The following is a 14458-nucleotide window of genomic DNA, read 5'->3' on the forward strand; positions in this document are numbered from 1 at the left end:
CCTTTGCACTCGGAGCCATTTTCACTGTAAATCTGAAATAATTTTTCTGGTTCGCGGTATTTCCATCCTATTTAACAAAATAAACAAAATTTATTCTTGTGACTCCTACCAAATGTGACTATGCAGTGACTGTGTAATATAATAATTTTAGTGGTGCCTCAGAGTCACCACTCGAGTGCAAAGGGTTAAGGATTCGACAAAACTCGAAATAAACAGTAGCAAGCGGATAAGCGGCTCGCGAAATCTGCGCGGACCGCGAAGGGTTAAATTACTTGTCCTGCCGAGAGAACGCATACTTTATCGCTTAACTTTAGGGTTTCGCTTCTCTCGGCCTCGATAGCCAAGACGCGTCATAGAAAAAGGAAAGTTCCGAAGGGTGAGTCCCATGTTAGTTTGCAACGATGGCCAGCCGTAATCACGCCTGGAGGAATTTCCCGCTTTTGTTGAAATATCGCTGTCACCTCCCATCTTCCATATCCCAGCAACTTCCCAAAAGGACCCGCCAAGGCGCGAAGGAAGGGTGCCTTCTCGAAACAGACTCGCCGATTGGTTATTGCCAAAATCATGGAAAACCAGCGAGTATTAGAAATGCGCGAGAGGGGTAGCAGTTTATCTCGAGAGACAACATTTTTTCGAACGTCAGAGTTGGAATAGAATTCGAGGACCTCGGACCTCCTTCAGAAAGGTGTAAATAGCACGAGGCTAAATATATCAGTTTCTTTCGCCACTGAATTCCGGTCTTCCATTTAACACTAGATTTACGGAATCCGTCAAAATGACGGATCACTAATTTGTTAACGTACTATTATTCAGATTTTAAAGATAAAGTTATTGCTTATTTATCGATTATATTTACTATAATTATTTATATTTATTTATTTATCGATTACATTAATAATTAGAATAAATCGTTACTTTCATAAACAAATATAAAACGGCTGCTTTTATTACTCCGTAAACCTAGTGTTAATAGAGTCCACGCATGCGTCGTCACGATTCGTCGCTATTACCGACGACGCCGTGACGGCACAACAGAAGTTCGAGCCATCGTCCTCGGCCGATGAACCGCGGCGATTCGGACGCGCGCGCGCGCGCAGGCCAGCAAATAATAAGAACGGCTCGGCTCGAATTGGTCATAAAGACGCGCCGGTATAACTGCGCGATCTCCGTGCGAAAGATAGGATATATAGGCGTAAAGGCCCGTCGGTACTTATCCGACGTTTTCTTTGAGCGTAAACTCGCGCCGGGCTTGAGGACTGCAGGCGAACAATTTGCGAGGAGAGGGATTCAAAGGAAATAGTTAAAGCGCGCCGGCGAGAAACGCTAATGGAATTTCGTTGTAACGGAAGCTTTTTTGAATGTTATAACGCGAAATTAAATGTGAAAATTTATACGGGAGAGCCCCGGCGGCGGGAGGCAGGGGTTACGGGGGTGCGCGGCACGCGCCGCTTTGCGCACGGCGGTCTTCCGGTAATTTTTTTTTTAATTAAACTACGTCGCGTCGATACGAAGTTCCATTCAAAGGAAAAAGAACCGTATTGAAGGGACCGGGGAAGTTCGACTCGAAAAGTCGATAATTGGTACGCAGGATATTGGATTGCGATTACACATTAAACAAGCTGCGACGTCGCCGCTCCGGGATTTGTTCGGACTTTTATGGTGGTTATTGTTGCAGACGGTTTTTACGCGTCAAACGAGGGGTGGGAGGGGAGGGGGAACGTCTTTGCTCGCGTGTAATTACGAAAGCGTGTTTAATTAGCTACCTTTCAGTTTCACTCGTTACCGGGAATGGTACAAAGACGATATTATTGCTAGTTTTCTTATTAATTGGTTTTACATTCTTCAAAGTTAATTCAAAGATTTAAGAATAAGAATTGTCTTCGTATTGGCTTCGCTTGATTAGCGTTGCGTTGAGATCATTTTTTCTTAGGTTTTCTTCGAAATGAGAATTACGTTTGTCGTTATTTGTCGCTTTTAATATCGAATGATTTATATGAAGATTAATTAGAATATTATGCTTGAAATTTTTAATAAAAAGGAAATAGAATATGTTAGTAATACGAGACGTTTCAGCCTGAATACAAAGATTTATACAGTCTCTGAAAGATACTGGAATTAAAAGAAAATTATACGAGTAGTATAATATATGATTAGTATAATAAAGAAATATATCATTATATTTGAAAAAAATAAATTGAACCTTCATATACAAAATCTTATCAATATCAAATTATTGATATTACGTATTTATATATATATACGCAACAATAATAATTATTATAATTAATATAACATATAATATTATAACTAATTCCAATATAAAAACCATACTAATTTCCAAAAACACAAAATACCAACAAAATCAACTTTTACACATCGTACAACACATATTATACGAAAAATATATTTATCCCAGCCATCCTCGTAATTCCGTTTATTTATATTATAAAATATAATGCCATTTTCCAGCATCGAATAATATCGTCGCGAAATACCTAATTAAATAAGAATATCGTTCGACACAAAATATATTTCCGAAAAACATGATTTTCAAACGGGTCGTCGCTGGGCACTCGATACGCCAAATAATTAATTAATGCGCGTATTACATCGCGGAGCGATATAATTAAACGAAATCCCGTCGCGGTGCAGTTATGTTGCACGTGTGCGCGAGTATAAGTTATGATTAAATGAGACAGAGTTCTTGCCTCTTCGGCAACGGAATAATATATCATTAGTGTAATTCGTTGGTAACTGCATTTCAATTTCCACCGTGTCCGCGATAAAGTCGCGGGAATGTGTTCGAACGCGTTCACCGGCGCCGTGTTATTTTCTTAACGGTGACGTAATTAATCGTCCAGATCCTGTCCTCGTTCGTTGATATTTTAAATGATCGCTTTCGGCGTTGTTCACGCTGCTTTATGTTGATCGTTTCTCTCGGTGATTATTGTTTAAGTGGATTTTATGACGAGGAACAGATTCTGCTGGGTTGGTAGATTTATTGTTATAACTATTGTCATAGTTTTGTAGAGCAGAAATCGAATGAATATTATATACTTTGCCAAACAGCAACAAATCGTTATCAAATTAAAGAAAATATAAAAACGCTGCGGACTTATTTCCCAATCCAATAAATATATAATAATTTATATTAACTAGATATATAATATGTTATTGAATGTAATATATTAATAATTTAATATACTAAATTACTAAAAGGTTGTTCAGGTTTCAACTATGTTGCAATGTTGTAGCTTGCAATACACGTTCGCTCAATGTAAACTAATTTAATTATACTGGTATTAATTGTATCGATATTAATTTGTATTAACGTAAGGTAACGTAAGATTTTTTATTTTCGTAGACGTTCATTATACTACTCGTAACATATCATACATATATCGATTATACAATATTAGTATATATATGAAATAACATTGTATAATAATTAATATATATGTATATATAATATGATACGAGTAGTATAATACATGTCTACCAGAATAAAAAACATAACTTTACCTGAAAGAATAAATTATAAATTTTTCCGATACCTCAAAAAATTCCGGTTTCGTGGTCATTAAATCTCGAAATAGTTGTCGCGTGTGCAAAATTTTGCGCTTGACTGTATATTTCGCTAGAGTGTGGTGTTTCAGCCGGAAATAAGAAGAATGACATTTTGCGTCACCCATCGGTATGACGTCTTGCCATTTCACCCGCGAAATGTCACTCAGGAGCCTACCACGTTTGCGGCCATGCGGAGGATTCGGGAAAATGTCAGTTTTTCCAGGATCGCCGTACCATCGCTATAGTATCGCTATAGTAGCATCGCCATAGCGCCGTCGTAGCATCGCGATAGCATTGACTTTGCATCGCTACACAATCGCTATAGTATCACCATAGTACCGCCATAGTATCGTCATAGCTTCGATATAGCATCACCATAATATTACCATAGCATTACCATAGCATTACCATAGCATTACCATAGAATCACCATAGTTTCACCATAGTTTCACCATAGTTTCACCATAGAATCACCATAGCATTACCATAGTATCACCATAGCATCGCTATAATATCACCATAGTGTCGCTGTAACGTCGTTATAATATTGCTTTAGCATCGCCATAGTATCACCATAGCACCATGGAACTATGGTGTTTGAATACACTTAACGCGTACACCACGCTATATTGGACGGTACCATGCGCACGACACCATTATGGTGTCGGCGGCCATTAAACGCAATTTTTGCGTCACACCACCGTGGTGTCGCCGGCCATTAAACGTTATTTTTGTGTTACACCACCGTGGTGTCGCCGGCCATGAAGCGTACTTCTTGCGTTACACCACCGTGGTGTCGCCGGCCATGAAGCGTACTTTTTGCGTTACACCACCGTGGTGTCACCGGACAACCTAGCGTTAATAAGAATTTAGTTATAAAAAAAACTTCGTTCGCGCAAAATCCATTGTCATTAGCTCGCTCAGCAAAGTTTGCTCGTAATGATTGCTATTGTCATTCAGCGCTCGCTTGGATCGAGCATCGCCAACAAGTCGGCGCGCTTCGCCGACGGTGGCGAATTATTGCGCGACAGTTCGAAAACGATGCAGTCAGCTGCATCCCCCATCGTAGAGCGAGATCGAGTAGTTGCACGCGCCTTCGTAGGTGTCGGGAAAATTACAAGGCCTTCGCCGACTCGGAAACGTTCCGCAGTCACGTGTGCGTGATAATATTCACACGGTCACGTACCGTATGAGAAACAACACCGCTATCTGAGAAAATCCTTGCAGTCGATGCGAATCCGAACCGCATAACCTAATCCGTTCCGAGCGCTTTCGAACGCTTGTCTTTTTGAAAAATAACCCGTTTGTTGCTGCGTTTATTATCGCGTTCGGTATCATTGCGGATTGCCTGTCACTAAATTAGATAGTTGAAACAATCACTCGTGATGAGAATTACCAGTAATAATTTATTAAGCGTCAACATTAATTTATTGTTTAAAATTGAAATAAAATTTAATATTTCAATTTAATATTTAAATATTAAAGTATATTTAATATGAAAGAAAATAATAAATTTTACTTCCATTTAATAATGTTTATTGTACGTCACAGTCAAATTACTGTTGTCACGGTGATTGCAATTTACAAATATCATTTTTGAAGAATGCAAAATAACATCATCGACCATAACCTTTCCGGTAGCCTACAACCTAATATTAACCTACTTTAATTCCTTCTAAATAATAATTGTAATCGAAAGATTTTTAATCACAGTAATCGTAAAATAGGCTAGTAGGTCAATAGGTTAAAATTGGAAATTGTGGTTAATTAATAATGTCGCAGTTTTAAAATGTCTATGTTATTGTTGTAAGAAATATTCGCGCTATATACAGAGAATAATGGATTGCTCTAGGAGGCAATGCGAATTTCCGGTGGTCGAGATACTGACATGAAGTTAAAGTCGTATTTGTCATAATTAAAATCGTATCGTTATGCGGAATTGAATTAGGTTCTTAAATAGGTATCATAATTCTGGATTGAACGATGTTATTAAAAGCTTGCCGCGATTCTGCGTTGAATCACATTATTAAAAGCTTGCTGTTATAGTATGTTGCATTATGTTATTAAAAAAAAATATCATAATTGCGAATTGAATTACGTTATTAAAAACGTGATGTAACTCTGAATTGGATGACATTATTAAAAATATATTATAGGTGGTAGTATAGGTATAATAATATTCTTTACTAAATTATACTATAGTATAGTACTATAGGTGCTATAAGTATATCATTAAAAACATGGCGTCATTCTGCATCGAATAACATTAATAGAAATATACTGTAGAATACTGTATTATATATTATAGGTACTATAATATAGTATATTATACTATAGCATGGTTATATACTACTGTGTAGTACAGTATAGTAGACTATGGACACTATAGATACATAATTAAAGACATGCCATAATTCTACATTGAATTATAAAATTAAAAATATATTGTAGGTATCATGGTGTACTATATTATAGTATATATATATATATATATATATATATTATAGTATAGTCTAGTATAATATATTATAGCACTCTAGATACTGTAGATGTATATTGTTAAAGACATGCCATAACTCTGCATTGAATTGCATTATTAAAAATATACTATCTGTATATTAGGCATATAGAACTATACTATAATATACCATATTATGGACTTTGTTATACTATAGTATAATAATATAGATATTATAATATATTATATAGTCGTACAATATTATAGGTACAATTGATACATCATTGAAAACATATTACAGTTACTATAAAATATTATATTATTTACTATACTATAGTGTATTATATACTATACTATATTATCATATACCATTATAGGTACTAGAGCTGCATCATTAAAGACATGCCATAACTCTGCATTGAATTATATTATTGAAAATATATCGCGGATACTATACTATATCATGTACTATATTATGTACTACATTTTGTACTACATTATACTGTAATATAGCACTGTGAGTACTACATGCACATCATTGGGAACGTACCATAATTCCACATCGATTTATACATACAGGTTACACATTAATTACAAGAACAAGCTCCAATTTTAAAATACAGCACATTAACCCCTTCACGCGTCACTGCATCACACTTCGACACGTGACTTCAGATATTATTTCACCGCAGCGTTTAGAACCCCCGCCGCCGATTACAATATTCACGGATGTCGCACACCTGCTCGGCCATTGTCGCCACCGGGAATCGGGAGAACAATGCCGTGTATATTTTTTTAACGGGCGCGCAAATGAACAACAGCAATTACGGGCCGGTGCGCCGCGAGCGGATTCAAGTCGCGAGTAATTTTTAAAAAATCTCTTCCCCCCGGACGGGTTTCCAAGGAGGAAAGTTCAACCTTGTTCCCGTCTCGGTTCGCGAACTTCCCGCCTCCCCCCTCCCCCACCGACTGCTTGTTCGCGTTCGACGAATCGTGATACACGGCAGTGTAACAAGTGTCACCGAGAATAAATGATTGTATCCTGACCGAGCACCGGCGCGGCGCGGGGTATAAGGATGCTGGAACACGCAACCTATTTTCTCTTTCTCCACGGTCTCGCCGGCGAGTAACGTCATTCCGTCGTGGTAATAACAGGCCGATCATTTCTTATCCGTTCGTGTGCGCTCTCTCGCTGCTCCCTCTCCGTTCCATTAAGCGTCGGCCGCTTCCTGCTCCCGCGGCCGCACAATCACGAGAAAAATGATCGCCGGACAGATCCCGCGGCCGGGGGAATAAATACCCGGCGATCCCCTTTACGAAGATATTCCGTAATTCGAATTGGCGCGCCGTGAATCGATCGCATCGGCGCGCCGCGAGGAACCACAGTCTCGTCTTATAAATTAATCAATTTCTTATCCGAGCACCGTAATTATTTTTATTGAGATAACGTTAAGCTTGGCATGATTTTAATCATTTTTATTATGGTACTTGGTGAAATATGAAATTATAATAGACCGGTTATGACGGAAGGATTTGGTATAATAACGTAGAGGAAATTGCAATAATTAGAATAACATGTAACATAATCTTGAGATAAAGTTAATAATTTTTATTAAAGTACTTGGTAAAGTATAAAATTATAATAGACAATAGACAGGTAATAACAGCAAGATTTGGTATAACAATATAGAAGAAACCATGTAACAATCAAAATAACAAGAGACATAACCTTGAAATAAATTTGATAATTTCTATTAAACTACTTGGTAAAATATAAAATCATAATAGACAATAGACAGGTAATAACAGCAAGATTTGTTATAATAATATAGAAGAAACCATATAACAATGAAAATAACAAGTGACATAACCTTGGCATAACTGCAATAATTTTTATTAAACTACTTAGTAAAATATATAAATATAATAAAAAATAGACAAGTAATAGCAGCAAGATTTGTTATAATAATATGGAAGAAACCATATAACAATGAAAATAACAAGCGCTCAATTCTCTCGATAGTATAATCGTAAAAATAAATGAAGCTTCTCTAAATTGTTTATATAAATATAAATACTATAGATCATGGACATATTACAAAAATAAATGTTTCAAATCTCGATTTCACGAGTTGTGTTCGCATCGCTCGATTGGCCACCGTGCGGCGTCAGCGATGGCAATTCGAATCGCTTTTTAACCTGGCAATATCGTCCCGGCATTGCGGAAGAACAATAATGATATGGTAAATTAAAAATTCTATCTCCCGCTCAATGTTGCGTTGCGTTATCCCGGCTGATTGAAAAGCCGAGTCTCGCGTAGATTTAAAAGCAAACCGGTAGGGGCGGAGGGGTCAGGGAATCGCGAGCACCGAATAACACGGCATTATTTTCCTGCTGAATTGTGAAATATTTGCTCGTCCTTTTTTATAAACATTTAGCATTCGGTCGCGCGCGCGCGCGCGGAGGTCCGGACTTTCCTAATTGAAACGAGAAATTAATTTGATCGTAATCCGTGAATGCTTTTAGCAGATTATTGTACAGCTTTGTAATTCTCGCGGAATACAGATTGCTCCTTTGTGTTCTTTCGATCCCCGTGCGTTTTCCCGCGTCTGATACTTTTGCCCGCTCGAAGTATAGCGATTTTTATTAATATTCGGATAGAGTTTGAAACGGAACGGACGTTTCGAATGAGTGGAATAAATTGATTGCTTTCGTCTTTAGATGATGTCAGAATTTTGTTTATACGGAATTGGTATTTGGAGTTGATAAATTGTTGCTAGGAGTCTTTGTCACGTGTTGGAGTCGTCGAGGTTACGTCAAGGGATTAATATTGTTGGTGCTCGCGGTTGATTTTAGTAAAATCGTTCGAGCTTTTGAGAAATTTACACGTGTTGTGTCGACTAACTCGAAGGACCACCTCCACTAGCAGGAGGAACAAATTTACACCGTGAATGTTAAGAACAAATATATTTACACTCTCCGGTGGAGATACATGGAACGTGTTCAAGATTATTACGAGTTGCTAGTCTATCTAAGAGTTCGAAGCTATGCCTATTTCAAGTGGTGTCTTTGTATTCCGAAATGTATCTGGTGTGCGGACACGTAAAGTATCTCCTTAACACTGCGAAGTCATTTTGAGATTTGGAGATGAATCAGTATTATATTGAGATTCGCCAATGTTTGGATCGCCTAACCAGTCTGAAAATTTTCAGCTCTAAAATACCCAATCCAGCCAAGCTTTCGCCGACGTTATCAGTTTTCTATTCCGGCGTGTCCATCGGATTCGCATCGGGAAGCTTTCCGGCCCGGCTTCTAAGCGAACGAATTAACACTGGTTTTTCACCCGGCGGCGGATCGCGCTGCTCGGCAAAACCTAATATGAAAGATAAAATAATAACGGACGGCGGAGATGGTTTGCTCCTTGTCCGACGGATAAATACGGGAAGAAACGGGAACGCGAAAAATCGAGGAGAATGGAAGAAATACTGGAAGCGAGATGTCGATATCAGGATACTACTTCCGACGACTTCTCTCCGACCTGTTGGTTTTTCCGATGCTTATCGATCTCGCGGACGCACGTTGCTAATCAACAAGAAACCTGGCTTCCTGTTCGAATGAAATATAAATATAGAGCGGAGGCTAGTGTCGGTCGGTATTGTGTATTTTTGTACGCGATACCGGTTTGATTGACGATTACCCGGCCAATCGGATAGTCTCGCGCTTTAATTCGGTCGAGTAGATTGCTTTAATTGTTGTCTCCTTGGATATTATATTGATGATAAAATAATTGTTATTGTGCTTCTGTATTATATGGTTAATATTGTAAATTATAGTTAATATATATTTTAGGTATTATTCTGATATTTTATTATAATATTATTATGGCTATATATTATTTACTATAATATTATTATAGCTAATATATATTTTAGCCAAGAGCTAGAATAATTCTTATTATACTCTTATATTAAATATTTTATATTACACATTATACTTTCAGCTAAAATAATTGTTGTATCAACAAAGATTAGATTGAACAAATTATTATACGACAACAGTTGTTAAAATGGCACAGAAGAAACATTTTCGTATGCACAAAAATGCACTCGCATAAAATAGAAATACTGTATATTAGAAAAGTTATTACCTTAGATTTAGGGTAAAAATGGCTCCGATTGTGAAGGGTTAAATTTGTGAAATTTTTTAGAACGTTGTTGTTGCAATCAAAGTGTTAAGGTCGCTCTTAGTAAAATAGATATAGTAGACTATAGTGAAATATAGGAAAACAAATATAGTAAAATAAATATAGTAAACCATAGTAAACTGTAGGAAAACAAATATAGCAAAGTATACTCAAATAAATATGTAAACTATAGTAAAATATAGGAAAACAAGTATAGCAAAATATAGTAAACTATAGTAAAATATAAGAAAACAAGTATAGCAAAATATAGTAAACTATAGTAAAATATAGAAGAACAAATGTAGCAAAATGTAGACAAATAAATATAGTAAACTATAGTAAAATATAAGAAAACGAATATAGCTGAATATAGTAGAATAAATATAGTAAACTATAGTAAAATATAGTCAAATAAATATAGTAAACTATAGTAAAATATAAAACATACATAGCATAATATAGTAATATAAATACAGTAAAAATTAATACAGTAATAAATAAAATTAAACACAGTAAAAATAAATAGAGTAAAATTGAAGCACAGTAAAAATAAATACAGTAAAATTGGAGCACGGTAAAATGAACCACGCACAATATACATATTAAACTATGCGCAACGATCCCCTTCCCAAAGCAGTCCACATCTATTTCCCAGCAGCGATCCGGTCGAATTAAAAAATGCCGCGCTAATGGGACCTGATCCGGGTGGAGCGAGATCCCCTCCGCAATTCGCGACTATTTGCGGGTCGTATTAATCGCGATCGTGTGGACAAAAGCAGCTCGAACGGAAAGTGTGTGTGTGTGTGTGTGTGCAACCCTCCGAGACATTCCATAAATCCGGGGCGGCGCGACGTCGGGCTCAATCAATAACAAATTAACGGAAGGAGGGGGGGGGGGGGGGGGGGGGATCGAGGATCAACACAATATTTTCCCTATCATAAAAGGCGTGAACGAAAGGGGCGAGGGGGCTCAGTGTTTTATGGTACGCGAGAGAGGCTTCTCGCGCGTCGACCGTCCGAGGAAAAATGGAAGAAGTAAAGAAGGGTATATTCGACGCGGCACGAATCCGCATCGGGCGTCGATGGTGGCGCCGCCGCCGCCGCAGCTCGTTCAACCCCTCCGGTATTCACGCGATCCGAAACTAAACAACCGTGAAGTAATTTGGCCGAACTGAATCGTTTGACGTGATAGAGCCCAATTAATTCCTGGCAATTGCCGCGTACACCCGGGGCTCCGCGACCGCCGCGAGATATCGTCGTAACAACGAATCGAAACGCGTCGGCGACGGCGGCGGCGTTGGGGGAGGGGGAGGAGGTGAGAGAAAGAGAAAAGAGCGGCCGGGGGGACGATGAAAGGAATGGCTCGGGGCTGGGAATGCACGGTGGAGACCCGTATTTTTTTTTTTTTTTTTCAAACAATTATACGTATAGATCAAATTTTCATTATGCGGCCACCGACTTATTCACTATTGTTCGAGCCGGCAATGAGCTCGTTTGCGAACAGTGCCTGGCAGTATAACTGGATCGATGATTACGGTATAAGACTATTATTTATTGTCGTATTTGTTGGATTAATTAGTTCAAATTTTAATTAGTTGAGAATTATATTGTTATAGTTATTGGAAGGTAATGGCGAGTGGTCGTTCATTGGCGTATTCGTCTGTTATCGGTGATTAGATTGTGGATCTGATTAGGCTATGGATCGTTGTGATTTGTTTGGTATAAATTGTTGCTAGAGATTGGTAGCATTTTTTATTCTGCTTTTTAGAGTATATTTTTTAATTGATGATGCGAATTATTCTGATTATTGTAAGGTGTATTTCAGGTGGAAATCTAATAGTGATTTTTTAAAGTGAATTTTGTTAAAATATATTTCCATACTATTTCTCACATAGAATTGAATATTGTAAAAATTTGTTCTCCTGCTTTTTTTGTGGAAAAGTTGTCAGATTGCAAAATATGTTAAGAATTGTTTTCTTTTTTACGCGCATGTGTCGTAGTAGAAATTTCAGCTCGAAGATTTATAACATGATTCGATTTATATTCCATTTAGCATAATTGCTTTTATTAGATGCATAGGAAATTGAACCTGTTGGCTTCTAACCCATAAAAATGTATCAAATGCAAGCTTGAATAATGTGACAATTCTTCTAAGAAATAGCAAAATAGTTTTTAGCGCCGCTTCAAAGTTCTCGATCGATTGTAAAGGGTTAATAGTTGAATATACATATAGGAAATTGAACCTTTCAGCATGAAGTAGATCTCTATATTCTAAAAATCGATCAAATACATACTTGAACAATACAATAATTCTTTTAAAAAATATTATAGCCATTTCAAAGTCGTCAATCGACTACAAAGGGTTAAAAATTGAATACATAAAAAATTGTCCTACAAAAGACTTCCATCTCTAAAAAAATCAACGAAATACGAACTCAAATAACATGAAAAATCTTCTAAAAAATTATACAACCTTTTGTACTAGCACTTCAGGGTCTTTAATCAAGTTGAAAGGGTTAAAAGTTGAATATATTGGAAATTGAACCCGTTGGCTTGCAAAAGACTTCTATATTCTAAAAATGTATCGAATACAAAATTGAATATCGAAAAAATAGTATAGCCATTTCTAGTGGCCCTTTGAAATCGCTAACCGGGTGCAAAGGGTTGACTTTTTAAGCACAACTGAATTTTCAGGGAATGAAATTTTTCATAACTAAATTACCATTTTTCTGAATATATATATATATATATATATATATATATATATATATATTTCTGGTATAGCTATATACTTTAATTTATTCATAATATAGCGCATATATGTATGCATAATATAACATACAAAAGTCGCTATAATAGCGCGTTATACCTAAAAGGTTAACCCTTTGCACCCGGAGCCATTTTAACTGTAAATCTGAAATAATTTCTCTGGTTCGCGGTATTTCCATTCTATTCAACAAAATCAATTTTTATGCATACAAAATTTATTCTTGTGACTCCTACCAACCGTTTTACCACTTCATAATTTTTTAAATTTAAACCTTATCGTTAAAAAAATTATTTTGCAACGAATAATTTTAGTGGTGCCTCAGAGTCACCACTCGAGTGCAAAGGGTTAAAAACGTCCCGTGTTCTCGAACGCTATCGCATACTATCGCTTTCTATAATTAAATTTTCAATTAAACAAACCACGAAACATCTGTGAAAGAGCTATAACGGCGCGTCACCCCTAAAAGGTCAAAAGTCCCTCATCCTCGAACACCATCCTTTGTACAGTTAAATTCTCAATTAAATAAACCGCGAAACATCCGCGAAAGCCGCTACAATGGCGCGTCATACCTAAAAGATTAAAATCATCCCTTTCTATACGTAAACTCTCCGGTACGCAGCTGTAAAAACGTGAACCCATTCGGTCGCGTTACGCCGCGCGTAACATCGTTCGCCGAGTAGTTCGGCGGATGATTTTTACCGCGTTGCAACCCCCCACCCTCCGTCGCCGCCGCGCACACGTATATTACCGTAGATATGCATCGAGGAAAGGTTACTCCACTTTCCTTCGCTACTTCCCAGCTTCATCTTCACCTTTCGATTCACACGGTTCTCGGCAGCTAGATTACAAGGTGCTCTTCCCGTTGCCACTGTTGCAACCGGCGCCTCCTCCACTCGTAATACACGTGAGAGAGCTTGCTTGGTAGGAGAGCGAATGAAGTTCGAGCGGAAATTCTGGCGTATAGAGGGTGGTGGGCTCCGGCGCGGCGGAGGGTGAGGAGGGTGGACGAAGAGAGCGAGGAAGGGCGACGGCGGAATGGCCGACTTCTGGCAAATATTTTGCGTCGATAAGTGGAAGGCGGGAGTGGAGACCGGCAACCGGCGGCGCGACCGACGCTCTTCCGCCTTCGCGCGATATTCCCGTGGGTGTATCGATGATAAATCCCCGTTTTCGAATACAGTTTTCTGTCGCGTCGCCGTAAACCCACCCCCCTACCCTCGCCCCCCCCCCTCTCTCTCCGTAAGTACTCGTCGCCGGTTCCGGTATCGATGATAAAATAAGTCGCGCGTGAAATTCCTCATTTCTACCCTTTTTCCAGCGGATTGTTGCAACGATGGAGATTGGTACGGCGGAGAGAGCACGCTCGTCGAACTACCGGATTTGCCCGACTTCCAGAGGGTAGAGAACTCTCCGCGCGGATGCTTTTCTTTTCCGGACCTTCGCGACCGCGAAATAGAACGTCGATAACTTATCGAGGGGGG

The sequence above is a fragment of the Augochlora pura genome, chromosome 5 (assembly GCF_028453695.1).
Source record: "Augochlora pura isolate Apur16 chromosome 5, APUR_v2.2.1, whole genome shotgun sequence".
NCBI classification, from domain to species: Eukaryota; Metazoa; Arthropoda; class Insecta; order Hymenoptera; family Halictidae; genus Augochlora; species Augochlora pura.